Here is a 20266-nt window from a genome sequence, read left to right on the forward strand (position 1 = left end):
TTTAATATTTAACTGAGCATTATGGGGGAAATAAGCAGAGTTAGACAGAGTACATCTGCATTGCATTACGGTCCGATTCTTTTCATGAGATTACAGTACTTCCAAGAAAGCATTAGCACTGCCATTGTGTGTGTGACAGAGAGAGAGAGAGAGAGAGAGAGAGAGAGAGAGAGAGAGAGGAGATGAGAGTGAGAGTGAGTGAGAGTGAAGGGGAGCGAGAGCGAGAAAGAGGAGAAGGGGAGAGAGAGAGAAGACTAATGAGACATGGCCATACTCCCATGTGGTCTGTGTCAAAAAGATAAATGAAGTAGCTAATCGGTCAGAGGAAGTTTGAGGAGGAAGTTTAAAGATTTACATTTAAGACACCTTCATTCCCATGTTTATTACTAACGGAGATCGAGAGCAATCCTTATATTGGACCTGTCAATAAAATGGATGATACTGCCAATGACTCACAAAACTGCTACAAGGAATCCTAGTGTTATTTCAATAAAGCTGTGCCTCAATGAAGAACCATTCTTTTGGTCAGTTGGATTCAAAATGACAATTTCTGCTGAAACATACATATACAGTTGGAGTCATTAAAACTTGTTTTTTCAACCACTCCACACATTTCTTGTTAACAAACTATAGTATTGGCAAGTCGGTTAGGACATCTACTTTGTGCATGACACAAGTAATTTTTCCAACAATTGTTTACAGACAGATTATTTTTAAATCACTGTATCACAATTGCAGTGGGTCAGAAGTTTACACACACTAAGTTGACTGTGCCTTTAAACAGCTTGGGAAAATTCCAGATGATGGCATGGCTTTAGAAGCCTGATAGGCTAATTGACATAATTTGAGTCAATTGGAGGTGTACCTTTCGATGTATTTCAAGGCCTACCTTCAAACTCAGTGGCTCTTCGCCTGACATCATGGGAAAATCAAAAGAAATCAGCCAAGACCTCAGGAAAATAATCGTAGACCCCCACAAGTCTGGTTCATCCTTGGGAATAATTTCAAACGCCTGAAGGTACCATGTTCATCGGTACAAACAATAGTACGCAAGTATAAACACTATGGGACCACACAGCCGCCATACTGCTCAGGAAGGAGACGCGTTCTGACTCCTAGAGATGAACGTACTTTGGTGCAAAAAGTGCAAATCAATCCCAAAACAACAGCTAAGGACTTTGTGAAGATGCTGGAGGAAACAGGTACAAAAGTATCTATATCCACAGTAAAAACGAGAGTCCTATATCGACATAACCTGAAAGGCCGCTCAGCAAGGGAAGAAGCCACCGCTCCAAAACCGCCATAAAAAAGCCAGACTACTGGTTTGCAACTGCACATGGGGACAAAGATCGTACTTTTTGGAGAAATGTCCTCTGGTCTGATGAAACAAAAAAAGAACTGTTTGGCCATAATGACCATTGTGTATGTTTGGAGGAAAAAGGGGGATGCTTACCAGAGCCGAAGAACACCATCCCAACCGTGAAGCACGGGGTGGCAGCATCATGCTGTGGGAGTGCTTTTGCTGCAGGAGGGACTGGTGCACTTCACAAAATAGATGGCATCATGAGGAAGGAAAATTATGTGGATATATTGAAGCAACATCTCAAGACATCAGTCAGGAAGTTAAAGCTTGGTCGCAAATGGGGTCTTCCAAATGGACAATGACCCCAAGCATACTTCCAATGTTGTGGCAAAATGGCTTAAGGACAAACAAAGTCAAGGTATTGGAGTGGCCATCACAAAGCCCTGACCTCAATCATATAGAAAATGTGTGGGGCAGAACTAAAAGTGTGTGCAAGTACAAACCTGACTCAGTTACACCAGCTCTGTCAGGAGGAATGGGCCAAAATTCACCCAATTTATTGTGGGAAGCTTGTGGAAGGCTACCCGAAAACGTTTTGACCCAAGTTAAACAATTTAAAAGGCAATGCTACCAAATAATAATTGAGTGTATGTAAACTTCTGACCCACTGGGAATGTGATGAAATAAATAAAAGCTGAAATAAATCATTCTCTCTGCTATTATTCTGACATTTCACATTCTTAAAATGAAGTGGTGATCCTAACTGACCTAAGACAGGGAATTTTTACTAGGATTAAATGTCAGGAATTGTGAAAAACTGAGTTTAAATCTATTTGCCTAAGGTGTATGTAAACTTCCGAAACTGTATACCAATAATAAACAATGTTAGTGCATTTACATCTTACAGTTGCGAGCGATACATTGCATACTGGTCCCCCGTGGGAATCAAACTCACAACCCTTGCGTTGTAAGCGCCATGCTCTACCAACTGAGCTACACAGGACTGCACTCTCAATGGAGGATAAATACGTATTTATTTCTAGTCAAAAGGCTACAACAAAGCTTTAAAAGGAGGTAGGACATCATCTGAGTAAAAGCATTGAGTAGCAGTCATACTCATTGCATTACCTGTCTGGCTGTCTTTGTCATACATCTTCATATGAACAATCCCTGTGGTCTTGTTGCGTAAAACCACCATGTCCAGCCCACCCTCTTACTGATGGTCCCCAACTGGGCCAAGTTGTCATCAGCCCACCACAAATTGGCACCTGAAGACAGAAAAATCAATGATTGTTCATGACTATATTGACAAGTATATTGATAAATAATAGCTATTCCAGTCCAAGAATACTGTACAGTAGCAATAGGGGTTCTGTGCTGTCTGTGAGTAACCCTTCAATAAAAAGCTAACAGCACATTTGTTCGATAAATAGAAGGCTATACAGCATGTTCACAGAATACTATAAATATCACTGGACCCAAATAACACGTTGAATGATTGCTTTCCTAGGAATTGTAACGTACAACTGTAACTGAACTGAATACATTCTAGGAATGGGATAATACTGTACTATCCATAAGGTATGTATAGCTCTCACTGTACAGTAGGCCCAGGGTGACTCTGGGATTGTTGTGAAAATAAGGTACAAGGAGGGGAGCTTTGTAAAGGAGGACTTTCAGATGTCTTCCTCTGAGAATTGGGTGATATGAGACAGAGAGACATGATCTTAAGTTCATTCCCCTACCCATAAGTCTCAGGGGCACAGGTCCAGGGAGGAAACAGAGGAACTGGGCCATGTGACATTTTTTTCTTATAATATGAGCCCATGTACTGTACTTGCACCCTTGACCGAAAATGAAAAAAAATGTTTATGCAGTTCCAGCAAAACAGGCAACACTGAGATACAGTCAGCCCAGCACAACGGACATAGGAAAGCAGCCCAGCAGTCAGAAAACCTCTGAAGCAAGACCAATCCTGTGCCTGTAGGCTGTAGACAGGGAACTTAACTTTCTCTTCTTTTTTTAACCTGTCTGCAAGCTTGAGTGGGGAACAGTAAAGTGGGCTTAAGCCAGACCATTCTTGGCTTTTGGCCTGCTGGACTACAGCTATCAACAAAGAACAGAATCTCCTCGAACGATGGGAGGATTGGAGAGCATACAAAAAGACGCTGTGTTAAAACCACAGAGGAAAATATATATATTTCTATGGTTAAAACACCCATACGATTTACATAAACAGCAGTCCTCTGCAGGTGAATTCCATCAGAATCAAACAGTAGATCCCCACAGAATGACACACCAGACCGAGATAGATAGATAGATAGTACTTTAATATCCCAGAGGCCTTTTCAATATCCCAAGCAGATAAGAGGTAATATAAACTAAGGAATCATAACAAAAACCAGAGCGAGAAGCCCATCAATTATCATGTATCTCTCGTCTAGCTCCCTGTAGGATTACTCATGGGGAATAACCACTATAAGGAGGTTAATGGAGATCTGATATTAAAAAAATTAATACAAACCATCCAATCAATATGAAAAAGAATGATTCCACCATGATAATAGTATCATGATCAACTTTCTTGTAGAGCGTGGAGAGAAACTCCCCTCAATGATCTGACTATTAAAACAGTACAATCACCATTACAGCTACAAGTAAAACCTGGAACAGAGGTCAGTGAGTAGGATGGATAGAAAGCCCAGGTTGGCCATCACCACGTCAGAAAGCCTGGTTACTGTTTTCTGTTTCTGTAGCGTGAGGCAGCTTGATGCAAAGGTACATCTCCTGGACTGTCGCCCATCACTGTAGAGGCCAAACAAGTCCTACTGAAGTCAAAGAAACTTCCCTAATGCATTCTGTCTGGATGAGGCATTTTATCAGATGGGATGCAATTTTAAACATGAATTTGAATAGTTTCAGAGACAGACATAAACAGAAATGGGGAAACGGCAAATAATACAATGCAAGAAGGTTCATCACTGTCAAAATCCCTTTTACTCATGTACTCCAGATCAAAAACAACCCCAAATAAATGTACTAGTATTTAAAACAAGATACAATTTGGGCAGCAAATACTTTTATGAGCTGGAAGAGCACAGCATATTTATATTAGGCACTTTCTAAGACAATAAATATCCACAAAGAGTCTCAGGGTAGTAGTGCTCATCCATAGAATCATGCTCTAAAGGCAAAACTGATCCCTAGATCAGTACTCCTACTCTGAGACACTTTATGAACATGGGCCCATGCACTAAACTCTCGTCACTCACCCATAACAGCTAGAGCCGTGGCTTTGACCAGCTCTTTCTTCATGGTCTCCAGCACTTCCAGACCACTACCGTCAAGACTACACCTGTTGATGGTGGCATTGCCTGCACTGATCCAATAAAGCTATCTGATGTGTAGTCTATCGACAGCCCTAGACGAGACATCATTGATTAGAGTCAATGATTTATATATTATGGGGTTGCTGTTCACCGATCATCCTCACTCAATATTGCAATGTTGTTTGTTACCAGATAGTACTAATGTTATCATGCAATATAAAAATTGCAGAAGATAAATTGTACTGGCCACTAAATGTGGATGTTATTGTACTTAGAACAAATATTCAGAATTGTACATGTGACATTTACCAACAGGCTCTCTCTGGTTCTGGTGAATGATCTTGCTATTGCTTCCATCCATGTTGGCCATGTTTATTGCATTGCCATCTGTCCAATACATTTTCCTGGGAGGTAAAAACTCAATAAGAAAACAATATTTTCCATACAGAACACCAACACAAAAGTGAATCATTGATCATATCATGTAACTAGCATTAATTTGACTATATAACATCAGTTCCACTGGATATCTTGTTATACCTAATCAATACCTCAGATATTGAACTGTATAAAAGTATACACACAAATCAAATACAAATATTACCCTTTAGACGGATGTACAATGAGACACTTAGGCTTCTCAATCCCATGAACCACAGAAGTTTTTTAGCGATCCCGCCTAGCTTGCCACGTTATCTGTGCTCGGGGTTTGAACTAATCTAATACAGGTTCTGGAGAGCCAGTCAGGGCCAGCCCCTTCCATAACAATACCTGCAAACAATCATACGCAGAAGACAACATCAATATGTTAAACTCTTTAATCAAATAATGTACTGAGCTCTATCGCTTGAACAACCTGACTGTCATGAGCACTCTCCCTCCCTGGTAGCAACATTAATTGCATTCAATTATCTTCCACTCTGCTACCTCCTCTCTCTATTCAGCTCGAACTAGCTCCATGCCTGCTCTGCTCTTTGTTGCACCTGGCCAGCTGCACTGCATTTCCCACTCACCATCCCTCACCTTGCCTCACTCTGTTCTAATTACTCTGCCACTGAACTGCATTTCCCCACTACCTCCCATATATCAGTTTTTCAGCCAAGCCCGGTCAGATGTCTTAAACCCGACCAGTAATTGCGTTCAGCGCTCTGACTCCTGCCTCTGTGATAACACCGATCCTTTCTTTGACTGCCTCCCTTTGTTCTACTGCCCCGCCTATCCCAACCTGCCTTCTGACCTCGACTACTCTCCGATCTTCTAGCCCCCCCGGTAACTCAAGCTTTGCCTTCGTCTCTCACCACGATATTTGCCCAGCCCTGATCTGTACTTCTGCCTGCCATTCATATTGCTGTTGTGTGTGAATGTGTTCAGGTTCAACACTGATGAGGGCAGACGTTTCACCACCCTCAGCCCGATACGCTATCACTGGGGACACACACACAACAGACTGGAACCCCGGAGATTGTGACCCCGAGACAGGTGACCCACAGGAGGACCCTGAAAGACCCCTGACACCCCCTGGGACTCCTCTTCCCGCCTGTAACCTTGAATAAAGAACTCAATATGAATTGGCTCTGGGTCTCTTTGCTCGGGACAGAATCGATCTGACCATCATGGACCCAGCGCACTTTCGACCACGATGGAGGAAGAGCAGAGAGGACTGCCCTAAGCGACTGGAACGTCTGAGGGAGACATAAATGGATGGCTGGCGAATTCCTTCTCCAGCTATTCAACCAGCAGCAACAACAGTTCAACTGAGCAACAACAGTAGCCAAGCCCTGCAACTACTCTCAAGCCCGGCTACTCCACCTGCACCCCCCTGGTCCTTTTGTTCCTGTACCACCCCGATACTCCTTCATCCCTCCGCTGGAGGTCCAATGCTGCAGGCCCGGCAGTGCCGCCACTCAGATCCTCACGCCCGGAATCCAAGGATTGGGAACCCGAACGCTTTGGATGGCAACCAGAAGCAAGTAAGACCATTTTGAGCAGCTGCCGAATCCAGTTTGCACTACAGCCCAGGACTTTCTCAACAGAGGGAGCCAAGGTGGGGTATGTATACACATCTCAGCGAGCTGGGAGGGGAACGGGGAATTGACCGCAAACCCTCAGCCCGTGCCTCTCCCTTCCAGTGCCTTTTGAGGAGGAGATGTTAAAGGTCTTTGACCTAGGCTCGCCAACAGCCGAAGCGCCACAAGCTCTGCTCACCATCGTCAGGGCAATGGACAGTGGCAGACTTCTCCATTGACTTTCGCATTCTGGCCAGTCAAAGCTCCTTAACCCAGAGGCACTGGTGCAAGCCTTCCTAACTGGCGGACTATATATGACGAGCTTGTTGCCATGACCCGCCCCTCAACGCTGATGGCAGATGGTGATTGACCGCCAAGTATACAGACCCGGGAGGAAGAAGGGAGTAACGCATCGTAGGTCGATACCTGTCAGCCCCTGCCGTAAGTCATAGCCAACTCAATCAGCCTGAGCATGGAGATTGGACGTGACTCTCTGACTCCCCGAGGAGCGCCGGGCGCCGCCTAAGGTCCAACCTTGCCTCTACTGTGGTGGCGAGAATACGCAGTATTGTCGGCAAAAGCCGCAGCTCACCAGGGAGGGGAGATGGGAGAGTGGACAAGCCTTCAGTCTCCTCCATCGAAAGACCTCCTGCTTCACCCTCCGCCTCTCAGCTTTCTGGACAAGACTCATACATTGGCCGCCCGTGTGGGATTCCGGGAGCCGAAGCAAACATCATGGACCCTGAGCTTGCACAGCAACTGGGCGTGAAATATAACTGACACAACCCATTCCTGCACGAGCCCTGAGATGGGATCATCTTGGACTGTACTCATATGCTGGACAATCCTGCTGTAGGAAACCACCAGGAGTCATCCAGTTTCACCTCCTACACTCACCTGGCCAACCACTCATTCTTCTGGATACCGCAGGGTCTGGCCAGCACAACCCCCCACATCGACTGGGAGACAGGAACAGTCCGTGAGTGGGGAAGGAGTTGTCACCAGACCTGATTAAGGGGGGACCCTGCCCGCTCACCGGGAAGGATCTAGGCTACCTCCGACATATCAATGTTCAGCCTGTTACCACAGCCTGAAAGAGGTGTTAACAAATCCAAGGCGACATTACCCCCACACAGACCCATGATGGCGCGAGCGATTCTGCCTGGCACAGCACCTCCCAAGGGTGCCTGTATTACGTAGCCCCGGGAAAGAAAGCATGGAGGAACATAAGACTCTCTTCCTCCGGGGATAATTAGGACTGTTTGCCTCTTCGCAGGAGCGGGATTCTTCTTTTGCTCGGCAAGAAGGACGGTTTCTGTCCATGCATAGATTACCGGGTTGAACGACATCACGGTTAAGAATCGCTACCCACTGCCCTTACTTTCGCCTGCCTTCGAACTGCTGCAGGGAGCCACTGTATTTACTCTAGTTGGACCTTCGCAACCTACCATCTGGTGCGGATGAGGGAGGGAGACGAATGGAAGACAGCTGCCCAACACACCAACCGCCACTATGGTTATCTCGTCATGCCCTTCGCCTCACCAATGCCCCAGCAGTTTTTAACAGTGAATGATATCTCAGGGACATGCTAAATAGATGTGTACTTGACGATATTAATATTAAAGACTGTAGAAGACACGCACCAGCCCGGTTGGTCCTGCGCCGCCTGCTGGAGAACCTCTTTCGTGGAAGGCAGAGAAGTGCGAGTTCATGCCAAGATTTAGATGTGGTGACGAGGGCAGCATTCAGATGGATTCACGAAAGGTGTGGGGTCACTTCCTGGCCAGTTCCTGAGTCTGGAAGAAGTTGAACAGTGGCTTTGCCAACTTTATAGGAGTATAGAAACTATAGCACAGGGTTGACTCCCTCACGCGCGCTAACCAGCACTAAACAACCGTACTCAATGGACATCAGTGCTGATAAGGCCTTCAATATCCTCAAGACATGTTTCACTTCTGCTCCCATCCTCCAGATGCCAGATGCAGCAAGGCAGTTTGTGGTGGAGTGTAGATGCTTCGGAGTGGGAGGGGTGCAGTGCTTTTCTCAAAGAGCAGCTGAGGATGGCAAGAGGCACCCCTGTGCTTCACTCCGGCAGCTAACCCCCGCCGAATGCAACTACGACATTGGGAACCGCGAGCTGTTGGCTGTCAAGCTCGCCTTGAAGAATGGCGGCACTGGTTAGAGGGGTCAAAGGAACCATTCGTAGTGTGGACAGACCACAAGAACCTGGAGTATATCCAAACAGCCAGGAGGCTTGAACTCCCGTCAACAGCGGTGGTCTGGTTTTTACGCGCTTCAATTTCACGCCTCTACCGCCCGGATGAACATAAACGATGTTTTCCCGGATGTTTCAGAAGGACGAGACACGCATGACAGCTCCCTATTCTTCCCAGCCACTTGGTCGAGGGCCCTCACTCTGGGAGATCGAGAAGCAGGTATGGAGGCTCTTGGGACAGCCAGGTCAAGCACCAGCGCCCCAACCGTCCCTGTTTGTTCCAGCAAATCTCAGGTACTGTGATTCAGTGGGGGCACGAATCCCGCCTGGCCTGTCATCCCGGCATCACTCGCATCCCTTCATCTGGTCCGGCCAGGGTTCTGGTGGCGGGGGATGAGACATGTGAGAATTATCCGAGTTGTCCCACTTGTAAACCGAAACAAGACTCCCAACCAGTCCGCATCTGCTGCAACCCCTACTCATACCCAAGAGGGGTCCACGAGTTGATTTGTTAGGCCTTCGCCGAGGACACACATATTTAATTGTTGACGTTGATAAGATGACACTTCAGCCCCTTCCCAAACTACCAAAGAGACCTCCCAGGTGGTCCTGGAACATGTAGTTTGTATCATGGCCTACCCCAGGATATAGTGTAGACGCCGCAATCTCAGCAACCTTTTGGAAGGAGTTCTGTATCTCTTGGGGCCACCGCCAGCCTATGCTGATTCCACCGAGTAAACGGCAGACTGAACGCATGAACCAGGAGCTGGAGAAGGCACTGAGGTGTGTGGCTTCCAAAATCCCCCGGCCTGGGCCTCCAACACCGCTCTGGGTGGAATATGCCCATAATTCACTCACCAGTTCCTCCACGCTCTCCCCCTTTCAGTGTGTTAGGGTATTAACCCTCCACTGCTTTGCCAGCCAGGAGGCGGATGCCACCTGTCCGCTGCTCTTGCGTATGCCCGCGCGCCGCGCATTCTGGGCCAGGCTCGCACTGTGTCTAAGTTGGAACCAGCTAGCGCGGTGCAACCGACGGAGGACCCCAGCACCTACTTACCGGGTTGGTAGAAGTGTCTGGCTGTCCGCCCGGGATCTGCCGCCAGCGGGTTGTATCACGAAAGCTGGCCCCTCGCTTCATGGTTTTTCTGTGCAGAAAGTATAGTCAACGGGGTCGATCAGTTGCGCCTCCAGGTCACCCCACCCTCCACGCCTCCAAGGCCAAGCCGGGTCATGAAAGTCCCTGGTCCCGGTAGCTCGGGTGCCACCTCCTCCGCGCCGTGATGGGGTGTTTCAGTCCAGGTGCTCGCCTAGCGAAGGGGTAGGGGTCCCCAGTACACGTTGATTGGGAGGGATATGGTCAGAGGGAGAGGACCTGATCCCGGCCAGGGAGGATAGTGGACCGAACCCGATCACGACTTCGACCGACTACATCCGATCAGCCTGCAATCCGTAGGGGCCGGCCCAAGAGGGGTTTAGTAGTCCGGCCCGCCTCCTGCTCCTGTCTCAGTGCCTGTCCTGGTCTCCGACGTGACCCTCCAGCTCCTCCCCCTGAGGATGAGGAGATTCACTGACCGCCGGGGAGGAGTTCTGACCCGCCGCCTGCTCCCCCCACCCCCCCGGCATGATGTTGTTTTGGGACTTTGGGGGCGCCCCGTGAGAGGGGGGTTGTCATGAGACTCCCTCCCGGTAGCAAAAAGCAATTAATATTTCCACTCTGCTCACCTGCCCCCCTCTACTCAGCCTAACTAGCTCCACCTGCGTCTGGCTCTTGTTACCTGGCCAGCTGCACTGCATTTCCCATCACCATCCTCACCTTGCCTCACTCGTTCTAATATCTGCCAGCTGAACTGCATTTCCCCACTACCTCTCCCAGTATATCAAGCCCTGTTTTTAGAGCAAGCCTGAGATATTAAACCCGACCAGTAACCTGCTCTGTCTGCGCGCCCTGACTCCTTTGTGATACCGATCCTTTCTTGAATGCCTCCTTGTTCTACTGCCCCGCCTATCCCAACCTGCCTTCTGGACCTGATATTCGATCTTCAGCCCCCCGGTAACGCGTGTCTTAAGATATTTGCCCAGCCCCGATCTGTACTCTCTGCCTGCCATTCATATTGCTGTTGTGTGTGTGTGTTTCCCAGGTCTCCGAACACTGAGATGAGCGTGCAGACGTTTGACCACCCCACCCGATACCGCTCATCACTGGGGAACACACATCACTAAGCACTTGGATGGACACCCGAATTTGGTGACCCGGAGCACATGGTACCCACAGGAGGACCCTGAAAGACCCCTGACACCCCTGGGACTCCCTTCCGCGTAACCTTTGAATAAAGAACTCTGAATTTGAACTTGGTCTTGGGTCTCTTTCTGTTCGGTGATACTGACAAGTGATCTATTAAAATTAGAATGGGTAATAAAAGGACATCAAATGGATGCAAAAAGTGTGACAGTTCATAATACATTTATAAAAAACGCGTATTAGTAAGTGTCAGAAAACCGATCCATTTAAAAACACAGAGGTGAATATCTTTCTCTACCTCCGGATATATGATTGTTCTGGTATGTGTCTGCGCGGATGGAGGACGTTGATGGTTTGTGTTGAGCAGTCAGTAGGATTCGTTCTCTGATGCATCGGAGTCCACTGACGTGACCCTCATCGATATCTGGGACCGCCAGGGCGCGATGAGGTTCAGGTAAGGGTTGTCAACGCCCACGCCAAGGATCTCGTTGCCTCACATACAGCAGAAATCTCTTCAGTGCTGTTGAAGGACAAGAGAAACAAATTATACATTGACATTGTCTTTTGTTATAGCCTGCTTTCAAAATTCTTGAATCAAGCTGGTGTATTGGTGGCCTTGCCATTAACACTAAACCACCTGAGAATGTTTTCAGGGTTATGAGTTTGAAATCGCATGCTTTTTCAAAGTATTGTAGTGTGAACATAATCACAGTTGTGCAGATAACTTTTTCACTTTTTCTTCTCAAAACAACAGTAGAAAACCTACTGTGTTTTGAAATGACTCACTTTTTGAAGGAATGCACTATAGTGTATGAATGTGGAGGATTGCATGAATGAATGGCTGGACAGATGGAGCGATGGATGGACAGAGAGACTGATGTAAGGACGGACGGACTGACAAACGGATGAAGGGGTGAGGTTACTCACTGAAGCAAGTAAAGTGTTGAGAAAGGAGGTGAGGGAGGTAAGGACGGGTGCGGTTGTAGTTGATGAAGGCACAGATGGGAGCAGGGTCCACGACCGCCACTCGCCTGCAGGGGATTGGAGGTAGGTAGAGAGGGAGAGAGAAGGGGAAGTGTTAATAATAACAACAATAATAACTAGTGGTTTATTTTTAATACAAGATTCTGATATCCTCCCTGGAAGGAAAAAGTATTTGATTTGAGAAAGGAGGAGTCCTGTAAATGAACCCTACTGCCAAAAGTCCAGACAGAGAAAAGAAGCAGAGATGAACCAATAGGGTGCACTTTCATCACAATACACGATTTATCAATGGCACTGAGGAGTATACCACCTCAGTCACCGGCTTATCAATAAGTGCATCGACGACGTTCGCCCCACAGTGACCGTACGATCAACCAGAAGCCATGGATTAATAACATCCGCACCGAGCAGTAGAGCTGCCGTTTCAAGGAGCAGGACACTAATTCGGACGCCTATAAGAAATCCGTATGCCCTCAGACGAATCATCAAACATCATTTATTTTCATGCATAGTCACTTTACTTCCCTACCTACATGTACAAAATTAAACTAACGTACATAGATAGAGACGCATCGTATACAAAAGGTATTCACCTTATAGCAGGGGAGAAACACATACAATGTATTTAATTTTTTATTTATTTTTATAAATTTCATATTTTTTTGTTTTTTATTTTTTTAAAATTTGGGGTTGGAGTAAAGGGGGTGGGGTAGAAGGATTATTTATCCTATCCCAGGTATTCCCTTAAAGAGGTGTGGGGTTTAAATGTTCGTGAAGGTGGTGAGTGACTACTATCCTGGTGTCAGGTGGAGGGAGCTTGTTCCACCATTGGGGTGACAGAGCAGGGTAACAGTTTTGATGGGCTGGAAGGGGAACCATGCTTCCGCAGAGGTAGGGAGCCAGCAGGGGCCAGAGGTGGATGAACGCAGTGCCCTCGCTTGGGTGTAGGGACTGATCAGAGCCTGAAGGTAATGGAGGTGCGCGAGGCAAGCACCATGGTTTGTAGCAGATGCGAAGCCTAACTGGAAGCCAGTGGAGTGTGCAGAGGAGCGGGTGAGGAGAGAACTGGGAAGGTTGAAACAACAGATTTGGATGGCATTCTGTGATGAGTTGTAGGGGTTAATGGCACAGGCAGGGAACTCCAGCCAACAGCGAGTACCCCCGCAATGACAGAAACCCGAATAGCCTCATTATTCTTATTTTATTGTGTTACTTTTTTTTTCTTCTTAGTTTATTTAGTAAATATTTTCTTAACATTTTTTAAAACTGCATTTTGTTGATTTTAATATTGTTTTGAACGCTGTTTTGGGATGATGCCCGACTGAGCATTCTACTCAATGCATCGTCAGTGAACAGCTGATGGAAGATTTCATCAAAAGTGCATTACAGGGGTTGGAAATCAATAACATTCAAAAGGTGACAAATAATTAGTCTGAAAAACTTTTGTTATCATTTTTGATGTTGCAGATTGATTTAGATGGTGGTAACGTAGTAGTTAGCTAAGATTGAGGGGAGGCACTAGATTTTTAGCTGCTTAACATTAGATTGTAGTATTTTTGACTAACTTTGTTAGGCTAATGACAACATTGCCATCTGTCTAAAGTAAATTTGACGACATGATAATGCTGGCAAAGTGATTCTACTAAATATTTGACTATTTAGCAACGATGATTAGGACATAGTGCAATTTAGATAGCAGTAGTTAGCCCTTCAGAATAACTGGGCTTATCATCACTTTAGGGCACCACTATGGTGCTGGAGGATAGAGGGTGGTTGAGAACTTTCATAACAATGGCATGACGCGACCGAAAGGATGGAGGTGCAAACCGACGAATAGTGACAGTTGTTAAGATTTTTCAGATAGACAGACAAGATCATATCTTTTGAAAACTAGAGCAGATGTTTAATAACTCTCAGAGAACGGGGATATAGAAAGGAAAAGTATTTTGTTAGACAACAGAAGTAAAACTTAACATTTTTTACGCAACAATGTTACCAAAATCTAAACGCAACAGATCTAATAAACCATACAATAAATGATTAATTCTGATCTAACAAAACAAAACTCTTCAACCTTTCCAGGTGGACTGAGGGTTAAGACTGAGAAGGTTGTCTTTAATTCAAAACATCCAATCTCTTTTTCAACCTTGTCATCTTAATGCTATGAGATATTAAGCGGTAGCCTACCTTGTGGTTGTCTGCTGTGGGTGGTAATTAAGTAAATGGGTGGGGGGTTTGGATGACTGTCACATTGGCCCTGTCCACTTGTTAGCCCTTTAGGCAAATGGTTCACGTCCAGTAGACACTAACCCCATAGAGACAGACAAAGTGGATGGACAGGTATATGTCCCTTAGAATCTCTATCATACCAGTCCCATCGTACTGAGCAGAGAATATGGCATCAGCCCTGTTGGAGATGAAAGATAGATGTTTAACCATTAGAATAATTTTTCACATGATTCCATCAGCAGGGTTGGGGTGAATTCAATCTTAATTGGGGATCGAATTCAGGAAGTCAATTGGAATTTAAAAATGGAATTTAGATCTGAATCGAAATAGAAATGACATGCAGACAGGTATAGGCATGTAACCCCACCGGGGGAAAATTCATAAAGGTAGAGTAAGACCATTAGGCCAGGCTCCTATCTCCATGTCTCTGAAGACAACATGGGTCTCGCCATAGAAGCAGCTGATCGGAGGGAAGTTGGATCCAGTGTCAGAAAATAATTCTAAACCACAAAATAATGAAGAATATTTCCTCTCTCACTTCTCTCTCTCATTATAAGATAACTAACCCCGGATCAGAGCGATGGGAGCTGCGGGATGCATCCTCCAGCGATGGGTGGGAGCCTGCCGATTTGGCCACTTATCTGATCTAAGTTGCTGTCAATCCAATACAGGTTCCCCTTGCTATCAATCAATGCTGCCAGACCCCCTGGAGTAGCTCAATCACCATGTTGGACGAACACTTCAATCCCTGTCACACCTGTAAGGGAACCAATGACAGTAAAGGACCAATACACTGACACATAAGAGGGCAAGAGGATGTGCTGGAACACAGGTAAAATAGGCTTTGGTTTGGGAAGTTTCAAAAAAAGGATCACCTCCGGAGTCAAAGCACAGACTATTAGGCCAGTGGAGCTGAGAGGAGAACAAATATATAAAACACTCCCATGACCTAATTAAACATCAACAACTCAGCTATCAAAAAGAAAAACACATGTCAACCAAATATAGGTAACTTACCAGCAGAGTCTAGCAGCTTCCTCGTAATTACAACACAAAAGTGACTTGAATGAAGTGGAAGTCTAAGGCGATGGTGTTCTCAAAAATTAGAACTAGAAGAAATTTGTATTGTCTGTGTGGAGATCTATCCTCCTGATCTCATGGCGGATGGAGAAGATGAGGAAAGCCTCAAAGGGATCTGAGGAAGGAAACAAAAATAACTCAAGAAAAACATTTTTGATAATAAATATTGTATACTAATACAACAGATTCTCACACACATACACAAAATAACTGTCATGTTTGTTTGCTCAGCAGCATTAACGGTGGTTTTGTTTGGATAAGATTAGTATATGAAATCAATATACGAAATCATCATTTATTAACAAAGTATTTTCATTTTCATATCACATGATCTCGTTTAGCTCATCTTGTCAGCAAATGAGTACAGAAACCTTTGGAGGATTTAATCCCAATTGAAAGTGTAACAATTTAAATACAAAATAAAAAATATTCAATACAATTACGAGAAATTATTGATTAAGAGAAGAAAATTGTATCTATTTCTGGCATTAGTAAATGGCCAATATTCTAATGGATAAATGTTTCCGAGGGAAAAATGGAATGTTAAATAACTGCTTGTGAATTTGGAATAGAATATACAATTAGAATATAACCAATTGATCACATTGCTTCTATCTGTTGGATTCAAGGCACTAGGTAAAAGGTGGTGCCATAGAATATAATAATAAAATGTCATTTTGCAACTTTATCAAAGTGACTTAAGTATGCAGGGATAGATGTTTAGAGTGGGTGCTCCCAGCAGTCAAACCCATGACCCTTTGGCGAAAGCACCATGTTTTACTGACTGAGATGACACAGTGACCACAGAAATAGGAACCGGAATTTTGGATTTCTATAAGGGCAGGTATAGTAGAAAGACTTATCAGCCATATCACACTGAGCTTAACACCAGCTACCTGTACTCTGGCAGCTTTCGTCCATCTAGTTCAGCCTCCAGCCTGGGTAGCAGGAACATTGGACGGTTGTTTTGTACTTGCTCAAGCACACTTGGCTGCATTCTTGAGGTGCCTGGAGCAGTAGTCCAGGGTTTGGCAGGTTTGTTGTTTGGGCTAAGACTGAGCCCCGCCGGGCAGGAGCACGCCACGCCCTCCCAGGGAGCCACTGCACACTGGTGGGTAAGCCACTATTACGAAATGAGTGTTGGAGATGGTGAGAGAAGACAGGAAGAGAGCAGATTGATTCAGAGAGCACAGACAGATGGAACAAAATGAGAGAGAGGAATGGAGACCGATGTACTGTAGTTTGTGGCTAGTGGCATAAAGGGTCAATACCCCACAAGAAAGTGAACACATATCTTTCCTGACATTTGTTTGGATTTTTTTCTATGGACAAAGTGTTGTGTGGTAATCCTGGGCAAGTATTCATGTGAACATAAGGCATTCATCTGGACTAACCCCATCAACATTGCCTCAAGCCTGACCCCACTGCTCATGATCATTTAGCCCATGTGGCTCAAACAAAAGGTTTGTTTGTTTTAACCATAATCCCCCTCACTATTTAATATGTCTCCCCTGTCTCTTCCCTGCCGTATTTGGAGTGTTTCCAGACAAAACTAAGGATCTTGGTAAAGCAAGAGTTATATGATCTCGGGGTAAACTGTTCCGATATTCTCCCGAGTTCAGTGGGGAATAAGAGGACAGATGGATCGATGCCAAAAGTAAGCACTGCTGCTGATTTTCAACAGCTCAACACTGTCTGTCAACATACATTTGCTTGGCTAGGGCTAGCGGAGGGAGTACAAAGGAAAGCATGTAATTAAGAAAAAGATAGAACGATATTTAAGAATTTAACTGAAGTGGGGACCAAGAGAATTGAATTAAGTGAGAGAAATAGAACCAAGATAAATTATAGGAAGTGATTTGAAAAAAAGGTAAAACCACAGAAGTGTGTTATCAGAGTGGTCAGAGCAGTGTATCTCCATTGCAGATGCGCTCAGGCGGCAGGCAGACAGAGGTGTCGCGGGCACTAGGGGGTATTGGGGGGCTTACAGGGGACATCTCACAGCCTTCCTCATCGGACAGATCCCTCACAAGTCCTGTCCCCGTCACACACCCAGCTCTTACTGATGCACTGGCCGGTGGGGAGAAACGGAGAGCGATGAGGTGATGAGGCATGGGACAAAATGGCAAAACTCTAATAATTTGTTTATAAGAGATATTGTGAATGATTAAAAAACCTACATTTCAACCGTAAATACAGAAATAAGAATTGATTGTCAATTTTTTTGGAGAGAACTGGAAACGTCAGAGAAAAAACAGGAGAAAATGGTATAGTGATACCTTAAGCCTAAACTGTAATAAATCAAATTAAGCAATTCTGGGCTGATTTAGGGTAAATGTTTTATCAAAAGTGACTGGAAATAGAAGATTTTTGAAACAATTGCAGGAAACAGGAAGCAATTATTGGAAGCAGCGAGTAAGATTAGAGGAATCCTGAAAAGCTGAGGAATAAAAGAAATAGGATGTAGAAGAAAGTAGTGAATGGTGCTAGCAAAGAGGCAGCTAACTCAGCTTTTAATCTGTGTTATTGATGAGTAAACCCTGGAATAAATCCTGTTTATTTGGTTTGCAATGAGGCCTCACCGAAAGGCTATAACAAAAGAAAAATGGACCCATTAGCAGTGCACTACTTTTGACAAGACCCATAAGGCGCTGGTCAAAAGTAGTGCAGTATATAGAGAATAGGGTGCCATTTGGGACGCTCCTATATATTTTCAAAGGATATAGTTTGTAGCCTCAGCGTAAGGCAGTCAGCTTGGGTTGGACAGACACAGTGAATAAGATCAGGAGCTGAGTCTGCCAATTATTTAATTAAAAACAGGTGATTATTGTTGGAGTGTATATTCTTTCTTGTTGCTTTTATTTTGGAGTGTTTTGAAGTGTTTTACAAAATACTGGAGAATCCAAGCAGGCATCCTAATGAAGCTGTTTCAGAATCCACGCTGACAGACCTATTTTTTAACAAACCTAACGCAATGGTCAATCTTAGCGCCAGTAATAATATAGCAAGTTCGTTAAATAGCTCAAGGTTTGTATTTGCTAAATATGTTGAACATTTTTGCAGTCACATTGTTCTATTTGCATTGCTTCTAATATGGAAATACATTGTTAAACATTTTGGAAAGTATTCGTGATGATATAGGGGTAGCCCTACTGTAAATTGCAGTCTGGACATGCCAAAACGAGTAATAAGCAAGATTTAATTACTAGGTATTGATAAATCCTATGAAAAGAAAGTGTGTATAATTTTATCAAATTATAATAAAAATTAAACAAGAACTTGTTTTTTAAATAGGCTGGTGCCTAAATACAATTACAGGCACAATAACTGCCTCCCAGTGGGCATATAATTCAGACAAGGGGCAATTTAGACGGTTTTACGCACGTCAAACCTTTCACAGGAGCTGGATAAAGATCAATATAAAGAGAAAGGGGGACTGTCCACTCACTGTTATACTGCCCACAAATGTAATGTTTTATAATGTATGGGACCATCTTAGAGATATATTTGCATTCTCCAGAAATAGACGAAATTGCATTGCATTCAGTCATGTACATTCTCACCATAAACCCAATATGGACAGTGAATCTTTCTAATAAGTTTGTTAATAAATTAAAGATCGTTTTTTAAACCAATATTTCTAAATAGGATGGGGTAGATGCATTATATTATAAATCGCCTCTCTCGCTCATGGCACTGTGTGTGCAACACTTAGGAAAATTTTAAGCATGTAACATTCGCACGCCTATACAAAATATAGGCTCTGTCAATTGTATCGCTTGTTATGTGAAGATTTCAACAAAAATCTAGACCATTTAAAACCCACTTTATTCATAGGCTACTTGGCTAATGGCCATGCTAAAAAAGATGATTATGCGATGCTGCTAAACCAGCCTTGAGTAGTGGAGGGTAGGTTATGTTGGTTTTTAATCAAATTAAACAAAAAATGGGGGAGAAACTAATAGATTCTAAATACGAGATTCACCACCACAAAAGGCACATCTTATTGGCACTGTAATGGCTGGATGCTTCGCTCTCAAAAGCCATGCCATTTTTAACTGGGCAAGTATTAATTTGGGATTAAAACTCCTTAGAATTTTATAAAATGTTGCATGGTAAGTGAATTATGTGTATTAAGCCTTTAAAACATGAGATCAGTGAACTAAGCAAGAGGCTTTTCTCATGTGAATCTCCTCCACTTTAAGACCAATTATATATAATGCAGTGCACTGTGCAGATGATTCCTATCAACTCCACTGAACTATTGCCCCAATTATATGATCTTATATATACACACCTCATTCAACTTACTTTGGGAAATCTGAAACTCCTAGGCGATTTGATTTACTACAACCATGTGGAACTCGTTTTAGGAGTCACATAAATACCCCAAGTGTCTATTTTACTGTCATGCCTACAGCATAAAGTGTAGGAGAAGTAAAGAATTGTAGGTATATAAAATTTTAGAGAAGGAATGAAAGGCGGGTTTACGATTGTGTGTGAATGTTAACCCCACAAGGACACAAATTAAGACCATTTGAGGGTAATAACCAGGATAAATCAAATAAATGTATGTCTATGGTAATAACTCTGAGAGGTCGACATTAAAAACATGGCCGCTCTGGTTATTTTGGGACATAGAGTACAGTGCTGTATGCAGAGTACACGTAAAGGAGTTTAGCATGACACAAAAACACCTGAGATGTAGCTGCAGTACCTGAGATTTTACAGGTGGGTTTCTGCATGTGTGGGTCACAGAAGCTACAGTCAGATGAAATCTTGATGAAGGCAGCATAGCGTTTTTACAGTTAAACATGGGTCTTTAATGAGCAGTATGCACTGCATTAGAGCCACAGATTGTGAAGATTTTTCTAAATGTTT

At 44.3% G+C, this 20266-nt stretch overlaps 1 pseudogene; it reads right to left on the reverse strand.

The window, feature by feature from the left end:
- The window catches only part of LOC123485869, a 92666-nt pseudogene that overhangs the window by 22153 nt on the left and 50247 nt on the right, over window positions 1–20266 (reverse strand).

This window comes from Coregonus clupeaformis, unplaced genomic scaffold (genome assembly GCF_020615455.1).
Source record: "Coregonus clupeaformis isolate EN_2021a unplaced genomic scaffold, ASM2061545v1 scaf0878, whole genome shotgun sequence".
Classification (NCBI taxonomy): domain Eukaryota; kingdom Metazoa; phylum Chordata; class Actinopteri; order Salmoniformes; family Salmonidae; genus Coregonus; species Coregonus clupeaformis.